General features: G+C 39.7%; 1 non-coding gene across 1 annotated transcript; it reads left to right on the forward strand.

Annotated features, from left to right (window-relative positions):
* Positions 1-3,650: 3,650 nt before the first annotated feature.
* LOC118889370 lies at positions 3,651-3,757 on the forward strand. The gene has a single exon (XR_005018506.1). It is a non-coding gene; the product is annotated as a U6 spliceosomal RNA (small nuclear RNA).
* The last annotated feature ends 15,870 nt before the right edge of the window (positions 3,758-19,627 follow it).

The raw sequence follows: 19,627 nt of genomic DNA on the forward strand, positions 1-19,627 counted from the left end.
TGAGACTCCCCAGTATGAAGAACTTGTGACAAGCTAATCATTTGCTTGGTTCTCGTTATTTTACCATTATATATATTTTCCAGTCTAGACAGGGTCCATTTTATTTCTGATGTTTCCTTTAATCCCTAAGTACCTGGAGATGCAGAGCCATTCTGTAGAATTTTATTGTCCTAGTTTTTACCCCGATGAATCATCTTTTAACAGACATGTGAACCTTCACCAAATACATTATGTCATCCTTCTGAGCTTTGCAGAGAGAAGAATTGATATGCCTTTAGGTCTGATGTAAAATGATGGCTTCACTGTGCCCATCCTGCAGCAACTCTGACTTGGGAGGGTTCCCGGAAGTGTGACAGAAAACCCTGTGTCTGGTGCTGAGTAGGGAAGGGGTGGCTTGTGACCCTATTGCTCAAGCCTCCTCCCTCCGTGCTTGTGGGAGCAGGTCTGCCTCCTCCCAGGCTGCCACATTCAAAAGTGGGATTTATTTTTAGAGAAGAAATCGTTAGTCATTAGACTCTCTCATGCTTCTTTTTTCCCTTTGGGTAAAATTTAAGAACCTGAGCTTTATAAGAAAATTTTCAGGCTGTTAGGAGAAATGGTAAAATGATTATAGCCTTGGTACAATGAACCCATTTGCTTCTCTTCCAGACAAAGGCAGACTTCTCACAGGAGTCATCACTCTCAGTCCCTACATCTAAATCAACTTTATCTTTTATCTTTATTTGAGAGTCCCCTGGCTCCTTTGATTTCCTGGCCCCTTCACCTAGGATTTCAAAAACTAATTTTACCATATATTGAACATTTGCTCTTTAAGCCCATTATAAAATCTCATAATGGAAGTTGGCTCTTAGCAAAATAGTCCTCTGGCTTAGGTATGTACACGTTTTCACTTAAGAACAGAAGGATTTAATAGATATAATCTATATTGAAGCAGAAATAACTGAAAACAAGATTTCTCTGATATCTTTAAATTCAGGGTTTTCTTACAAGAACTTTTAACATGTTTCCATTGCCTTGGACTAAATAAATGTCATGTGGATAGTTTTACTACCAGAAAAGCCATCAAAATAGCCAATTTTTGTCTTTAAGTTCTATCTGTAAATATATAGTTGAGAATGTCATCATTTTGAAGCATATCAAAAATTCATAATCACCTGGTGGCCAATAAGGCCCAGGATCCCCTGAGGGGGTCACTGTACATTTAATTGCATCCCTCCCTCCCTCCCCACAGCTATAACATTTTATTTTTACAATTTAATCTGACTCAGTGAGACAGAGACTATCAATTTTAGGACAGCAGGAAGTAGGTTTTTGCAAAGGGGTATCAGTAACCCAAAAGGAAGGGAGGGATTCTAATATACAGCAACTCAAAGTCCAAAGGGTTTCTGTGGTCTTGAGGCTAGAGAAAGGGCCACATCACATGAGGTAGCCAATTGCAGCTCCTCTGCTTTGCTGAAGTGATGGAGAAGGAGCAGTGAGAGGTTATATGAGTCTCAGTCTTCTCTTCTACTTCAGACAATTGAGTGTGGCAAGTTAGGATAGCCACAAATTCTTTGACACACCTCTCACTGGAGGATGGCTCTGTGTCCTCTCCACTTGCACCTGAGTGGGCTTGGTGATGGCTCGAGCAGTAGCATACAGTGAGATGTTGCTGTGCCAGTTTCTGGGCCTGAACCTTAAAAGACATGAAGCTTCTACTTCCTGTCTCTTGGAACACCCATTCTTGGAACCCAGCCTCTGGGTTCCTTCCTCTGCTCTGAGGAAGCCTAAGCATCTCTGTGGAAAAGCTCACATGGAGAGGACTGAGGCCAGATTACTGCTGGCACCAACTTCAGCCATATGAATAAGCTGTGTGGGAGCTGGATCCCCCAGCTTCAGTAGACTGCCCAGCTGCCACTATGTGGTACAGAGACAACCCTTCCTGCTAAGTCCTTCCCACCTTGCAGATTCAGGAGCAAGATAAATGATTCTCATTATTTTAAACTGCTGAGTTTTGAAGTCATTCTTTATGCAGCAATAGATATCCAGGACAATTAGCATCTCCTTTTTCTACTCCTTCCCATTGCTTCCCCAAGAGGCAATTGCTCTCGTGCCAGAGCCTTTCAGACAGGGTCCTACCAGAATTTCCAAAACCCAGAATGCCTATGGATGTGTCTTCCCAGTTCTTTTCCCTGTCAGTGCTGTAGTCCAAAATGCTCTCTGTACCTTCCCTCAGCTCCTTCATCCACGCAACGTTGCCTTCTCTCCTTCAGAGCCCACTGATTAACCAAGTAATATGTTTGGGTTAAGAGCCAGAAGGAGCTGGAGACTTCCAACCCGCTGTTAGTCATCATGCCAACAGAAAGCTTTTATCAAGGTTAAAAGCTGCTCAGTCTTCTATATCCTCACTTAGGTGACATAAATATGCCCTTAAGGGTGTACCTAAAATCTATGATACTCTTAAATTCTGAGTAGGTATTGGTGACAGTCAGCTAAGAGTAAAGCTTGGCCTGTCAGTGGCCACAGGATGGGACCCTCCCCCTGAAGAGTGGTAGGATGGTGAGGATACTCACCATTGCTAAGAGGAAGGAGAAATATACTGAGAAGGAAACAGAAAATGGAGAGGGCATCAAAAAAACCCCACTTAGGTGGTTTACCTTGACTAAGGGAGACTACTTCTGAGTCACTACTTGCCAGGCTGATGCTGAAACATTACTATGATTAGTACTAATACTCCTTGATGGCATGGTGGGGCTTTCTTTGTGCCAGGTACTGTTCCAACACGCTGTTTGAATTAAGGTGGGTATTATTAGTATCCCTTACTTAGGCCTGAGGAAACTGAGGCATCGAGGGGAGAGGACACTTGGCGAAGGTCACGTGGCATGGCAGTGAGTAACCAAGTTCAGAACCAGGATTCAATCGCAGGGGGTCTGGCTCCATTATCTGTCACCGCTGACATCAGAACTCTAGGCACAGAAGCTTTGGTGAGCCCAGTTTGACTTCACAATACGCTTTTAGTCTTTGGCTCATGTCGTGCATCATGTCACACAGGCTGAGAGATGCTTCATCTTTTTTATTTTAAACACATTTTAATCTCAGATATATCATATGTGCCTTTGTAGGCTGCTTGAAGTCATTCTCAGAAGGCAGAATAAAAATAAACGAATACACAAAGATAGGTTACAAAAGCAAACGAAAAAAAGATAATGGAGTAGCTCTGTGTAATAAGAATTAAGATTTTGAGGTCCAGCCCATCACCTAGCCAGCCCAGTGGCCTTTATGGTGATGAACTGGGAAACTAGGTCACATCTGCATTAGACATGTATTCCTGAGTTTATAGACATTCTAATAACCCTTATTAACAGTGGCTTTAAAAAATATTAATTTTTGCTTTTTTTAAAAAAAGTAGGTATAGATGTTTTTTCTTTTTTTTAGTCTACAGACATTTATTGGTTGCCCACAGAGAGTTGAATACATACTTGATGATAAATATTTTGCCAATAGGATAGCCTCCAGAGAACCACCTGCTTATATTGAAACCTTTCATTTGCATTAAATTGCATGCATAATTTAAGCTGACTCTAACACCTCAAAGAGGCTCAAAAAGGAATCCATCTTTTCTCACTGGGCAGAAATAAGTAGGCTCTCTCTAACTGTAAAGAATATGACCCGTGCTTGCTTCAGCAGCACATATACTAAAATTGGAACAATACAGAGAAGATTAGCATGGCCCCTCTGCAAGGATGACGCATAAATTCGTGAAGCGTTCCATATTTTTGTATGTATATGTGTAGCTGATTCACTTTGTTATACAGCAGAAACTAACACACCATTGTAAAGCAATTATACTCCAATAAAGATGTTAAAAAAAAAAAAGAATATGACCCATTTCAGAGAAAAGGGTATTTCTTTAAAGAATCCTATTTGTGTATCAAAAACAATGTGGTTATCTAATATAAGTGCAAAGACATTACAAGTACTGTTTAAAAATTCATGAGTCTAGTGTTTAATATACTCAGAATAAAGTCAGAGGGTTTTTACAGGAAGACATAAAACAAATGTCCTGTATTCTCGCCACTCCGCTTTTTTCCAATGTTTCATATTGGCTGTGTAAACAATCAATATTGAATAGTAAAGAGGTGTTGCTGAACAGATAATGGGTTTGAATTAGATAAACTTGGCCTGGGCAGACTGAACATACCGGTGGGGCATATGATTCTTAATCTGATAACTACTAATTTGAAGTCAATAGCTTTAAGATATTGAAGGAAAAAGAGAAACCGCCTTTCTGAGGAGGACAGACAGAGCAGGGAAAAGCAGTGTGACCAGCGTGGGATATGTACATTTTCTCTATCTTTTGAAGTGTTGAAAGAAAAATTTCCCTCCATTTATTGGGGTAAATTATTTTCTGTAAAGCTTTTTACATCTTAATTAAGTTTTTAAATTTAAATTTAATTTTATTATTATTATTATTTATTGATTTTGGGGGGGGGGTGCCATGCCCTGTGGCCTGTGGGATCTTAGTTCCCCGACCAGGGATTGAACCTGGGACCTTAGAAGTGAGAGCACGGAGTCCTAACCACTGGACCACCAGGAAATTCCCTAAATTTAATTTTAAATAAATTTTAAAATTTAGAAGCATAAAAATATTTTTAAATGACTAGCTCTCATAAAAATAGTTTCAATTCTGTTAAAAATAAACATGGGTTACCTGGGCCATGATTATTAATTTGCTAAGTAGATATATACATATGCTTTTATTTTGGGTTCCCTCAGCATCTTAGTTCAATTTAGGGGAAAACGGGTAAGCACAGAGAGGCAGAATAAGGTAGATCAGAGCCAGAAATCAGAAGATCTGGGTTTATGACCCAGTTTTGCAGCTCTCTTTACTAGCTGTGACCATAGTCAAAGTCTGTTTATGCCTCAGTTTCTCATGGTATAAAATGTAGATAATGAGACCTATTTCTCTGTGTCAGGAAGTTATCTTGATGAGTAAATGAGAAATTGGTGGGATAATGTTTGCAAGTAGAAAATTGATATACATAAGCAGACACTATTAATTTCTTATAAACAGAAAATTCATTTAAAATATTTATGATGTTACTGCTATATGTAGGGCAATACTCTAGGTCTTGTGAAGATTAAAAAAAAATAAATCAGATATGGTTTCTATAGTTCATTCCAAAAGCTTATAGTAATACAGGATCAACAAACTTGCTGTGAGGAGCCAAGTGGGAAATACATAAGGGTTTGAGGGCCAGATTGTCTCTGTTGCAACTACTCAACCCTGCCATTATAGGGCAAAAGCAGCCATAGACAATATGTAAAATAGTGAACATGGCTCTGTTAACAATAAAACTTTATTTACAAAAACATGCAATGGACCAGATTTTGTCCACGAGCTGTGGTTTACTGACACTGGGTCTAATCAGAGAGAAGATGTGCACATAACACTATAATATGTGGGCAGAGTACTAAGTGTTACAAACGAAATAGATGAAGAGTGAAGGGCATCATCTAGGTGAGATAAGAAAGTCTTCCAGGAGATTATAAATTTGAGTGAGGCCTTCAAGGATGTGGTCATGTTTGGATTTGTAAGCTGGAGGAAGACATTCCCAGCAGAAAAGATAGCCTAAGAAAAGGTATAAAGTGGAAACATGAAGGAAGTATTTAAAGAAGAATGAGCAATTTGTTTGGCAAATTTGTAGTGGTAGAGTTAGAAGCAAGAATTGACTAGAGTGGATGTAAGAACGGAAAAACATATATAATCATTTAAACATAAGCTATATTATTTCTGACATCACCCCACCCCCTTGATGAATACTAAGCTGTAGTTGTTAGGAAAGCATTTCTTCTATTTTTGGTTAGAATACTCCTACATGTTTCTATGTTGCAGAGTCATTTTAGGTATTTCTAAGGATATACTGCAACTTGTAATTATTCCCGAGGGTGGTTTGTCTATCTTCGTGGTTCTATACACGTTCCTCATCAGTCAACAAAGCATTGCACATAGGTTGGCCACTATGAGGATAGAACCATGAGGAGGAGTGTCTGATTCAGAACAGGGACTAGCTGTCTAGAGCTACACTGTCCAACATGGTAGCCTCATGTGATTATTTAAATTTCAATAAAATTAAAAATTCAGTTATTCAGTCATACTAGCCACATTTCAAGTGTGCAGTACCCACCTGTGTCTAGTGGCCACTGTACTGAACGGTGCAGATGTAGAACATTTTCACCATTGCAGAAAGTTCTGTTGGACCATGCTGCTCTTAAGAGATAAGAAACCAGCAACCATTATACATTGATTTAGAGTCCTGGGGCTGGAGATTTGGGTGACAGTTATGATATTTAGCAACTGGCTCCATTAACAAATACCCTTTCTAAGTATTAGTTTTGTCACTTGTGATATGGGGTAATAATAGTACTTACAGGTGGTTATGAAGATAAAATGATGCACAGCTCTTTGGAAGCTGTAAAATGCTACATAAACATAGGACATTGCTGTTATTTCAGTGATACCATCTCTGTGCCTTCAGGCAATTTCCATTATTTTCCTTTTTTGCTTCCATGTACAAAATCATGTCATTTGCGAATAGAGATAGTTTTGCTTTTTCCTTTCCATTCTGGATGCCTTTTATTTCATTTTCTTGCCTAATTGCTCTGACGTGAATCTCCAATACAGTGTTAAATAGAAAATGGTTAGAGCAATCACTAATCATTAGAGAAATGCAAATCAAAACCACAGTGAGGTATCACCTCATACGGTCAGAATAGCCATCATCCAAAAATCTACAAACAATAAATGCTGGAGAGGGTGTGGAGGAAAGGGAACCCTCCTGCACTGTTGGTGGGAATGTAAATTGATACAGCCACTATGGAGAACAGTATGCAGGTTCCTTAAAAAACTAAAAATAGAACTACCATATGACCCAGCAATCGCACTACTGGGTATATACCCTGAGAAAACCATAATTCAAAAAGATACATGTACCACAATGTTCATTGCAGCACTATTTACAATTGCCAGGACATGGAAGCAACCTAAATGTCCATCCACAGATGAATGGATAAAGAAGATGCGGCACATATATACAATGGAATATTACTCAGCCGTAAAAAGAAACAAAATTGAGTTATTTGTAGTGAGGTGGATGGACCTAGAGTCTGTCATACAGAGTGAAGTAAGTCAGAAAGAGAAAAACAAATACTGTATGCTAATGCACATATATGGAATCTAAAAAAATGGTACTGATAAATCTAGTGGCAGAGCAGGAATAAAGACGCAGACGTAGAGAACGGACTTGAGGACACAGTGGGGAAGGGGAAGCTGGGACGAAGTGGGAGAGTAGCATTGACGTATATACACTACCAAATGTAAAATGGATGGCTAGTGGGAAACTGCAGCATAACACAGGGAGATCAGCTCCATGCTTTGTGACCACCTAGAGGGGTGGGATAGGGAGAATGGGAGGGAGGCTCGAGAGGGGAGGGAATACGGGGATATATGTATACTTATAGCTGATTCACTTTGTTGTACAACAGAGACTAACACAACATTGTAGAGCAATTATACTCCAATAAAGATATTAAAAAAAATAAAAATAAAAGTAAAGAAAATGGTTAGAGCAGACATTCATGTCTAGTTTCTGATCTTAAGGGGAAAGTTTTCAGTCTTTCACCATTAAGTATGATGTTATCTGTAGGTTATTTGTTGGTGCCCTTTATCAGGTTAAGGAAGTTCCCTTCTTTTTTTTTTAATTTTTATTGGAGTATAGTTGATTTACAATGTTGTGTTTCTTTCAGGTATACAGCAAAGTGAATCAGTTATACATATACATATATCCACTCTTTTTTTTTTAAATTCTTTTCCCATATAGGCCATTCAGAGTATTGAGTAAAGTTCCCTGTGCTATACAGCAGGTCCTTATTAGTTATCTATTTTATATATCGTAGTGTGTATATGTCAGTCCCAATCTCCCAATTTATTCCTCCCCACCCTTATCCCCTGGTAGCCATAAGTTTGTTTTCTATATCCGTGACTCTACTTCTGTTTTGTAAATAAGTTCATTTGTACCCTTTTTTTGGGGAAGTTCCCTTCTTTTCTAAGTCTCTTGAGTTTGTTTTGTTTTTTATCATGAAAATGTGTTGGTCCCTCCTCCCTTCGTCTTGTTCAATTTGCTTATCACCTTTTCTTTGCTCCTTCACTTATTATTGTTTTCTCTCTTAGCTCTTTATAGGTATGGAAACCAACTATGTGAGGCTGTACCTAGCATCCCCCAAAGAATTTCCTTTCCAGGAAGGTCAGACAGGAGTACATGGATGCATTAGACAAACCCCTGGCACCTACGTTAAGGCTACTGCTAAAGAATCAATGCCGAATTCATGTTCTACCACAGTGGGAAATGTTATTTCTTGGCAGAAGAACTGTATACCATTAATGTTTACTATTTATTTATTTTGCCACGCCATGCAGCATGCGGGATCTTAGTTCCCCAACCAGGGATCGAACCTGTGCCCCCTGCAGTGGAAGCGTGGAGCCTTAACCACTGGACTACCAGGGAAGTCCCACAATTTATTTTTTTGACATGGGAAATAGTGGAGTTTATTTATTGATGTGGTAGTCTGCTATGGGGGAGAAGAGGACAGGAGAGCGAGAGAAAAAAAATAAAGATATGACGAAGCATCGGAAAGGAAGTTGGGGAAACTATATGAGCAAAGACAAGGATGTGGAAATGATCGTGGAATGTTCAAGAGCTAGTGAGTGATGAGACTGAGCTGATGTATATGAGAGCAGGTGTTTTTGTAACATAAGTAGGTAGCATGTGAGTCCTAGAGGTCCTCCATAAAACTTCAATTTGTGGACAGATCTAATTTCAGATCTGGAATCCTATGGAAACAATGGTTTCCTGGTTGAGAGGGAGTCATTAAACAGTCTGTAGGATTCTAAGGAAATTATCTCTTAATAGAACAAAAAAATAACTTGCCAGTTCTTTTTTTTTTAAATTTTTTTATTGAAGTATAGTTAACTCAATGTTGTGTTAGTTTCAAGTGTACAGCAGTGATTCAGTTTTATATATACATATATATATGTATATATATATATATATTCTTTTTCAGATTCTTTCCCATTACATGCCATCACAAGATACTGAGTATAGTTCCCTATGCTCAAGGAATTTTAAAAATTTATTTATTTATATATTTATTTATTTATTTATTTTTGGCCATGCCACACGGCATGCAGGATCCTAGTTCCCTGACCAGGGATTGAACCCGTGCCCCCTGCAATGGAAGCGTGGAGCCCTAACCACTGGACTGCCAGGGAATTCCCCGCTAGCGCATTATAATCACAGATTTAGCAGTGTATTTCAGTGTTTCAAAGCCCTTTTCTTCAGGAAAGGTGAACATGTCTTATTGCGGCCTTCTTCCATTTTATCCCCAACCTTCCCTTATTTTCTGCATATTAGTCTGAGGAGCATTCAAGCCCTTTATATCCATGGTCAGGGAGAGATTTTATAGTCTCCCAAAGATCTCACCACTGTGGGGTACATGGTAAGCATCATCTCCACGGCCCTTATGTATTATATTCCTTTTTATCCAGCTCAGTATCAAACTTCCTTTGTTTTAGTTGCAGTGCCAATTTGCTGACTCATTTAATTTACTTGACCAGAGTATTTTCTCAAGCTCCAGTGATGTCAGTCCCATCCTCTTAACTCCTGCATCCGTGGAAGGCTAGGATCAGCTTCTTCATTGCCCATCTCCCCTTTCTGAGACATTGACCATTTTTACAGTTTCCTCTACCTTCTGGGTATCAGCCTTCACCTAGCTTCCTCTTGATTCCAAAGAAACCTGACAAATGTACTTACACTAAGGTATGAGGAGCTTCATATGTTATCTCTCCCCAGAGTGCAAACATTTAAAAATGGGACAGCAAAGTGGGGTGTGGTGGGCAGCTTCTGACATGGCCCCCAGTGAACTCTGTCTCCTGGTCTTCACTCACTGTGTGATTCCCTCCCCTTGAGTGTGAGTCTAACTTAGTGACTTGCTTCTGTTTCCAATTAAGGGCTTGTGTGCCCATGTCACAGAAAGGCAAACTCTGACAGCCAGTGTTTGCAGCAAAGTAAGGGTTATGTAGCAATAGATAATTAATACAAGTGGACAATACATACTCCAAAGTAATGACTTCCAAATGGTGAACATCCAGATGTGCAGAAACAAGAAGGGCAGTATTTTGGAGCAGAGGCTGTCCCTGGCTCAGCTCCATGGAGACAATTGCCTACTCTTAAACATAAGGTCATCTTTACTGGTAGCAGCTAAGAACCTTACAATCCATAAAATCAACTCTTCAGGATTTGTTTTGCTCAATTTACAATTACCTGACATAGGCCAATTTCTGAGGTTATTAGGTTTTTTCTCCTTTTTGATTTGACCCAGATAACTTGTCATTGACCTGCACCAGGTTTGTACTCATGCAGTTCTGCAACTTGTCAGAATTATTTCAACTGCTTCTCTCTAGCTGTCAGCAGCATCCCCTAGCTTGGCACTATTAGGAAAATATTGTGTGAGTATACTCTTTAAGCCCATTACCTAAATCACAAAGAAAGCAACCTGGTGTAGGAGAACGAATCCTTTTGGAACTGACTTAATACAGATCACGTATTAGTACTTCTTTGAAAATGATTCTCAAATCAGATATATTATTTAAACTATATTTTCCTAGTTTTTTTGAGAAGCATGGAATGTGCTTATCAAAAGTCTTACTAGACCCAGATCTCATTTTTCTCCTACATGTTCCCCCAAGCCAAGCATGGAAAGGTGTCTGCTCAGGTTTCCCCCGCACCTTCATCCAGAGGATGCCAGACTCAGATTTGGCAGCGTGAGTCTTGGCCGTCAGCAATGCAGCTGTGCAGACAGTAAGCAGCGACAGGAAACGGTTGGGGGTGGGCAGGGCGAGGGAGCTTCTTATGGTCTGTCATTCTCTCTCTGCTTAAACAGGAGAGGGGACAACTGCTGCCCATGAAGGACCACGCTGCTCCCTCTCACCTGTGGTGTTCGTCCTTCTATTCTATGAGTAGTAAATGGCCTGTCTTTATACCACTGAGATTTTACAATGCCAAGTGGATGCTACCTGACTTATAGTTACAAGCTATTTTTAATGCTGCATTCCAGTTGTTTTGTGAGCCTGGAAGCTCACTTCTGCAAACTCAAACCTTTGGCAAGGTCTGACTTGCATGATACAATATAGGCATCCCTGTCTGCTCGGTGCCTATTTTCCAGAGAATTAAGCCAGATATTGTGGAAAGAAAGAAGGAAAGAAAGCAAAAGACAGTATTCTTCCATCAGAGTTTTCAGTACTTGGAAGAGGAAATAACAGAATTTTAAAAGTCTGTGTATACAAAAAAAAAAAAAGAAATATATACATACTTGATTGTGTGTGTGTGTGTAGTGTGGGTGTGGGTGTGTGTGCATGTTTAAGGAATTCTAGAGATAGCTGTGCCAGAATGGCTGCTGAAAATATACAGCATTAAGTGCTCTGTGAGTTTATCGAGTGTAAGTTTCTGTGGAAGCAATAACCGTACAAGTGCGGCAGGCTGCGACAGAGAAATGGGATAAAGGATGTGAAGGTGCAGTTGTGATGATTAAATTGCAAATCTCCCTGTATTTTCCAATAGGTAACAGTATAAAATAACATTCTAGACGGTAAAGGACAAACAACGTTAGCTTAATGAGGGTTCTGTGGTTGGACCCCAAGATATGTAAGGAAGGGCAAGAGTACGTGAGTTTTCTTTGCTGCATTTCTGTAACTGGCAGCAGCATTATGCTGGATTTTGAAAAAAGAAGAAAAAAATCTTGGCTTCTTTTTTTAATTCCAAGAGTGAGTTCAGACAAAGGGATTGATCTTTATGTAGACTAGCTTTGGAAAGATCGTCATCTCCAAGTTCAGGGATTTAAAAAATACGCCCCTCCCCCACCCATGTTATAGTTCATTTCAGAGTAAACTTTTTTCTTTTTTCTTTTTTTGGCCACACGGCACGGCGCGGCATGTGGGATCTCAACCAGGGATCGAACCTGTGCCCCCTGCAAGTGCCCCCTGCACTGGAAGCACAAAGTCTTAACCTCTGGAGTGCCAGGGAAGTCCCCACTTCATAGTAAATTTTAAAAGCTTAAGTTTCCAGTTTTGACTGTTTGGCCATTTCCCCAGTTTGAAGGTAGCAAGGAGAGAACACAGTACCCCGTCACCTAGTTAATTCCTATTTATTTCTCAGGTTTCACTTAATAGGTTTTTCACGATGATCTCATGTTTTGCACACTAGATCACACTGCCTCTTTGTATGCTCTCATAGCAACTTGACCTTTTTCATTTTGCCATTTATCTAAAGCTTGTGATTGTATATTTTTGTAATTATTTCTTTTGTCTATCACCAGAAAGCTGATATTTATTGCTCTCCCCTTTTTAAAACTGAGATATAACTGGCATATAACATTGTATAATTTTAAGGTGTACAGTGCGTTGATTTGATACGTTTATATATTGCAATGTGGTTACCACCATAGCCTTAGGTAACTTTTCCATCGTGTCACATAATTATCATTTCTTTTTTGTGGTGAGAACATTTAAGATCTAGTCTCATAGCAACTTTGAAATGTATAGTACAGTGTTGTCTATAATCACCCTGCTGTACATTAGACCCCGCAGAACTTACTCATCTCCTAACTGCATGTTTGTGCTCTTTGACCAACATCTCCCCATTTCCCCCACTCCCCAGCCCCTGGTAACCACCATTCTTATGTCTGTTTCTATGAGATCAGCTTTTTTAGATTCCACATATAAGTGAGATCATAAAGCATTTTCTTTCTCTGTCTGATTTATCTCACTTAGCATAATGCCCTCAAGGTCCATCCATGTTGTTGCAAATGGCAGGATTTCCTTCTTTCTCATGGCTGAGTATTATTCCATTGTTTATATATACCGCAATTTCTTTATCTATTCATGCATTAACGGATGCTTAGGTTGTTTCCATATCTTGGCTATTGTGAAAAATGCTGCAATGAACATCGGAGTGCAGATATCTCTTAGATGTCCTGTTTTTGTTTCCTTTGGATATATACCCAGAAGTGGAACTGCTGGGTCATATGGTGGTTCTATTTTTAATTTTTGAGGAACCTCCATACTGTTCTCCATAGTGGCTGCACCAATTTACACTCCCACCAACAGTGCAAGAGGGTTCGCTTTTCTCCACACCCTCTCCAGCACTTGTCATCTTTTGTCTTTCTGATGATAGCCATTCTAACAGATGTGAGGTCATATCTCATTGTGGTTTTGATTTGTATTTCCCTGATGATTAGTCATATTGAGCACCTTTTCATGTATCCGTTGGCCATTTGTATGTCTTCTTTGGAAAAATATCTATTCAGTTCCTCTGCCCATTTTTAAATTGGGTTGTTTGTGGCTTTCCTATTGAGTTGTATGAGTTCTTTATATTTTGGATATTAAACCCTTATCAGATATATGTTTTGCATATATTTTCTCCCATTCTGTATGTTGCCTTTTCAATTTGTTGATTGCTTCTTTTGCTGTGCAGCAGCTTTTTAGTTTGATGTATTCTCGTTTGTTGATTTTTTGCTTGTGTTATTGCTCCTTTATTCTATGTAAAATAACTCTATTCTGTTTGGGGTAGAAAGTTTCCTATCGAACATATACATTTCCTAGACTCCTATGCATTTATAACTGGTCATGTGATTATAGCTGGTCATGTGAACAGATGATTAAGATATAGGTAAAGTCATACAATGAGGCTTCAGGGATGTTCTTTAAAATGGCAACAGACACAGCTGACTTGGGTGGCTTTTGCCTGTCATATTCCCTCTTTTTCCTGCTTAGGGCACAGTTAACAATATTGGAAGAGAAGCAGCCACTTTGCAACCATAAGGCAACAAGCATTAAATGAAAGCCACATGCTATGCTGAGTCTGAGCAAGAAGACAGATGCAGCATAGATTCCCCAGTGACATCACACAGTGACCGTACTCCTTGGGACTTTAGCACAAGAAAAATAACCACTTTGCTGATGTTCATTGCCTTTGTTTTTGTTTTTTTGCAGTTTCTCTTGCTGTAGTATAGAAGATAAGCAAAGAAGGAATGATATTGACTACCTAGAGAAGAGAGATGAGTTCCATTAGACTGGGGTGTGATGTGAGGGAAAGTTATACCCCTTCCTGGGAACTTGTGATTGAAGAAGTCAGTAGAAGACAGTTGAGGGTGAGGCCAAGACCCCAGTGGAGTGAAAAGAGAAAAGTGTTCATTGAATGAGTTAAGTCAAAGGAAATGGAAGGGAAATTGTGAGGGTCTGTGAGATGTGTAATGTGCCAGTTATTAAGTGTGGTTGAGTTGGAGGAGAGGCTCACTGTGGTTAGTATACTTATTGTGGTGCATTGAGCAGACCAGAGTGCATTAAATGCGGAGTGAATTGATTTCACCTAACTATCCTTTGCCATCTTTTTAGCAAAATAATGACTAATGCAACCCTGCAAATGTGTTTCTCCGGAAAAAGTTTTAGGGAAGGGAGATTTGTTTTACCGAATCCCTTTCATCTATGTTATAGATTACTTAGTATACTTATTTGAACTTGAGAACTATACTTTTGGCCATTAGTCAAAGGAATGCTCACCTAAAAAGAACAATTATATTGAGCACTATCCTTACAAAATCAGCTACTTAGGTCAATTTTTTTCTACTTCTAAATGTATCGAGCACAGTACCAGAACAATGGAAAACTCTACTTTTGGAAGGTGAGGAGGTATCTACAGGCCAAAGCACAGTCCACGTTAAGCAGCTCACAACGTGTCTCTCTCTCTCTACTCCTCCCCGCCCTGCATTCCTTCCTCCAGAAGGATCTTCCTAAATGATTCCAGAGTGGGCCTCAGATTTGTCCACACTAGGGAAAGGCCCTGCCTTCTCATGAAGCAGGCCAAAGCCTCTCATTGGAGGCAAACTCCGGTCTCACTTCTCCAGAACTTGCATCTGACCTCCTGAGTTTTACACAGTTCCTCTATTTTCTCCATTCACTAGGCTATTGTTCGCCTTAGAATAGTGCTTGCCCCATATACCAGTACTATTTATATCCTCCTGCTTCTCGCTGATTGACCTAGCTTTTGAATCCTTACTTGCCCTGATCTTGGATAATTCTGTACACTTCCTCACTGGCTTGCCTTGCGGCTTCTGGTCCATTTCCCGCTCTGACTTCTGGTACTCACTCAATCAATAACGGATACCCTGTCTCTGCTTCTCTGGTTCCTAGGCCGGCCCCTTGCAAGTTGTTGAGTTCTTTTTCAGGGTTAAATGCCAAGAAGCAGAAAGAGATGGACTTTTAGGCAGGAAGTTCATATGAACACATAACCTTCCCCTGTCTCAGCCATATGGGAGAAGCTAGACTTCCTGCCAGTGACTGTGTTCATAGCATCCCTTTCTCAGTCAGTCAGGAACTGGTTCATCCCTGGAATCTGATTTTATGGGCAGTCTTCATTTCGGATGTCCACATTTCAAGCCCTTAGCAATCAATGCCTTTTGTTTTTTTTTCTTTTAACACTTATCTCAAAAGAACATCAAACTCAGCCCTCACAGAAGAGCTCATGCAGGCCGAATAAATGGTCAAGGAAGGGTCAAGGGTCTATTGTCCAAAAAAAAGGGAAAGGTTTATGGTACAAAACTATTACTTTCTCTTTTATGTTTTTAAAATTTTTTTTTATTAAGACTTTATTTTTTTAGAGCAATTTTAGGTTCACAGCAAAACTGAAAGGAAAATACAGAAATCTCCCATATACCGCCTGCCGCCACACATGCATGGCCTCCCCCACTATCAACATCCCCACCAGAGGGCTACATTTGTTACAGTTGATGAACCTGCATCCATATATCATCATCACCCAAAGTCCGTAGTTTACGTTATAGTTCACTCTTGATATTGTACATTCTGTAGATTTGGACAAATGTATAATGACATGTATCCCTCATTATATCATGCATTATATTTTATACTACCCTAAAATCCCCTCTCCTCTGCCTGTTCATTCCTTCCTCCCCTCCTAACCCCTGGCAACCACTGATCTTTTTACTCTCTCCATAGTTTTGCCTTTTCCGGAATGTCACATGGTTGGAATCATACAGTATGTAGCCTGTTCAGACTGCCTTCTTTCACTTAGTGATACACATTAAGGTTCTTCCATGTCTTTTCATGGCTTCCTAGTTCATTCCTTTTTAGCACTGAATAATATTCCATTGTCTGGATGTCCCACAGTTTATTTATCCATTCACCTACTAAAGGACATCTTGGTGGATTCCAAGTTTTGTCAATGATGAATAAAGCTGATATAAACATCCATGTGCAGGTTTTGTGTGGAATAAGTTTTCAAATCTTTTGGATAAATACCAAGGAGCGTGTTTATTAGATCATATGGCAAGAGTGTGTTTAGTTTCATAAGGAATTGCCAAAGTGTCTTCCAAAGTGTCTATACTGTTTACATTCTCACCAGCAATGAAGGAGAGTTCCTATTACTCCACATCCTTGCCAGGATTTTGTGTGGTCACTGTTGAAGATTTTGGCCATTCTAATGGGTATGTAGTGTTCTATATGCTTTTGTTTTGCTTTGTTTTGCAATTTATTTCCTATTGACAATGCTTTTATTGTTACTTGGGAATAGAAACTAAGGATTATGTGGTTCTCTATTACTAGTTCAAATTCAAATCCGCAGGTCCTAATCCTCTCTCAAATGTTTAAATGAAAAAAACAAAACAAAACAATGAATCAATACATATAAAGTACTTCGGGAAGTATGTGGTGCAATATAAGCACTGTGTGGTTGTTTGCTGTTACTTTAACTGAAAATCCATCTGCATTCATGAAAACTGCTGGCAGCATGTATGTCACGAGCCCATTTGGTAGCACAGGGAACTTGCTGAGTTGAACTTTTGTTGGTAGGTAGGCCCCCCACTCATTCCTTGGTAAAAAACACACATTGAAGATTTTCAACACTGAGATTTCTCTCAGAAATGGACCTGAAGATGAAATACTTGTGGATTCACTCAACACCTTCTCTTCACCCTTAACCAGGAGCAGCTCACTCCTGGGTCACTGTGTGTTGTTAAATCACCGTGGAGCTGGACTGGGACACAGCCCACCAGGCCTTCTCACCCATGCTCAAGACATCATTAGCATCGTTATGTCTCTGAAAGCCCAGATCTATTTGTCTCCTTGGTCATGTCCCTTAGGACACAGGCTCTCTCCTGTGCCGATGCCTTTAATTGCAGCATTCTTCATAGTTTTTCCCAGGTCAAGCAAGAGTCAGGCACCAACAATGTATTTCTTCTTCTATCAGTTCAGTTTTGGCTTTCAGTAGGTTATTCAGCTCAAACTCCCTTTAAGAGCAAATCAGAGTCAAGAAGGAGCCCTTGGGCTCTGTGTGCAGCTGGCTGGACCGCTGTGCTTCCCCCATCTTGTTCCTTCCCCACCCACACTCACGGCCTTGATGCCACTATCTCTGTGCCTTGAAACCATCAGATCAAATCTCATCTTGCCCTTTATCCCATTTGAACTGGGATTCACAAAGAGAAGTTCAGACTCTCCAAGTCATCCTTCATTTCCTGGCCTCTCATCCCCATACTCACCACATGTCACAAGTCACCTTATTAGTTAGCGTGTCCCTGCTCACAGGATTTTTAATTTCCGACCCCTCCCCCCTCCAGTGCTCATCTGCTTTATTTTTCTAAATTACCACTGCTTATAATTTCTTTCATTGTTTATTATCTGTCTCTTCCCACTCGAATATAACCTTCATGAAGGCATAGACTTTGTCTCGTTCGCCATGTTTTCCTAGTGCCAAGAATAGTGCCTGGCACATGGCAAGAACATGAAAGACAATTGTTAAATGGCTCTCTACCAGTAATGGGCACATGGTACTTGGGTTTAAGATTCTTAGGACTTTTTGTTCCTGAATCCACCTTCAGGAATTCTACTCCATTCCTCCTTCTCAGCATCAACTCCCTTTAAATTTCTGTTCAGAGTCTCTGAGCTTAGTTTGCCTTCCCCATCCTAGTCATAACTACCATGATCATCTTCTTTAGGCTCCTGTGTCAGCCTGTCTTTTTTTAGTTAAGCAGTTGCTGAAGAGATGCCCTCTCTTTTTTTTTCCTTTATGCTTTTTTTGGGAGAGCAGTGGTGGAAAGGGTAGGGCTGGAACACTGCTTTCTTTTGAAAATCATGTAACTACAGTCAAGCCACGAAGTTTGGCTGGCTTCTGAAGATCCTTTTTCTAGTTTCTTTGTACTAAGACAGATAGATCTGAATACCATTTGGCAGTATTCCCTGCCATTTTCTTTCCCCTTCCATTTTCATTTCTTTTATCTGTAATCTACATTCTAGCCAAGTTCTGAAAGATTATCTTTTTTCAGCCCTCACTGTGAAGGTTGAATTATAGCTATGATTTATGTATTGCCTATTACATTCATCAATATATGCATATATGTGTGTTTGCATGTGCGAATGTGTGTATATGTACATATATACGTACACACACACATACACGTGCACATATATACATCATTTTACAGATGAGAAAACTGAGATTCAGAGAGGTAAAATAGCTTCTCCAAGATCACTCAGATGGTGAAGTCCAACTTCTCAACAGTAGAGTTTACCCTTCTTTGCCTCTCATTTTCTCTTTAGTCCATTTTAACCTACTCCGTTTAAAACTACTCTTAAAAGGTTGCCAAATCTTGTCGATTTTTGTTAATTTAAAATTTTCTCTATGAAATATTTCAAATATATAGACAAAAAGAGAAAATTATACCAGTAGTGCTCGTATATTATCCTACATTTGCTTCAAACTTTTTTTTTAAATTAATTATTTATTTATTTATTTTTGGCTGTGTTGGGTCTTCGTTTCTGTGCGAGGGCTTTCTCTAGTTGCGGTGAGCGGGGGCCACTCTTCTTCGCGGTGCGCGGGCCTCTCACTATCGCGGCCTCTCTTGTTGCGGAGCACAGGCTCCAGACGCGCAGGCTCAGTAATTGTGGCTCACGGGCCTAGTTGCTCCACGGCATGTGGGATCTTCCCAGACCAGGGCTCGAACCCGTGTCCCCTGCATTGGCAGGCAGATTCTCAACCACTGCGCCACCAGGGAAGCCCCTGCTTCAAACTTTTAAAAGAAATAATGCATTACAGCTAAGGTGATGTCTATTTTATACTTTTCCCTGATCACATTCCCCCTGCTCCCTCCCCAGATGTCACTGCTTTCAGGAATTTAAAAAAATAATTCCTATGCTTGCTTTTACATTATTCCTAAATACAAATGGATCTACAGAAATATATATACTTAGTTTTAGATTTTTAAAAAAACTTTTAAATAAGAACTGTCTTTGTAACAATTGCTTTTTTTTTTAGCTCAACATTAGGCTTTGGGGATTGTTCCATGTTGATTGGAGTGTCTCTCTTTTTCATTCATTTTAATTGCTCAGAGTATTCCATTGCATGAATATACCACAATTTATTTACCTCGTCTCCTGTTGATATATATAATTAGGTCATTTCTATATTTTGGTTTTTAAAACTATAATGTCGCTCTTCTGTCTTCATCTTATGCCATGTCTCAGCAA

Source organism: Balaenoptera musculus, chromosome X (assembly GCF_009873245.2).
Source record: "Balaenoptera musculus isolate JJ_BM4_2016_0621 chromosome X, mBalMus1.pri.v3, whole genome shotgun sequence".
Lineage (NCBI taxonomy): Eukaryota > Metazoa > Chordata > Mammalia > Artiodactyla > Balaenopteridae > Balaenoptera > Balaenoptera musculus.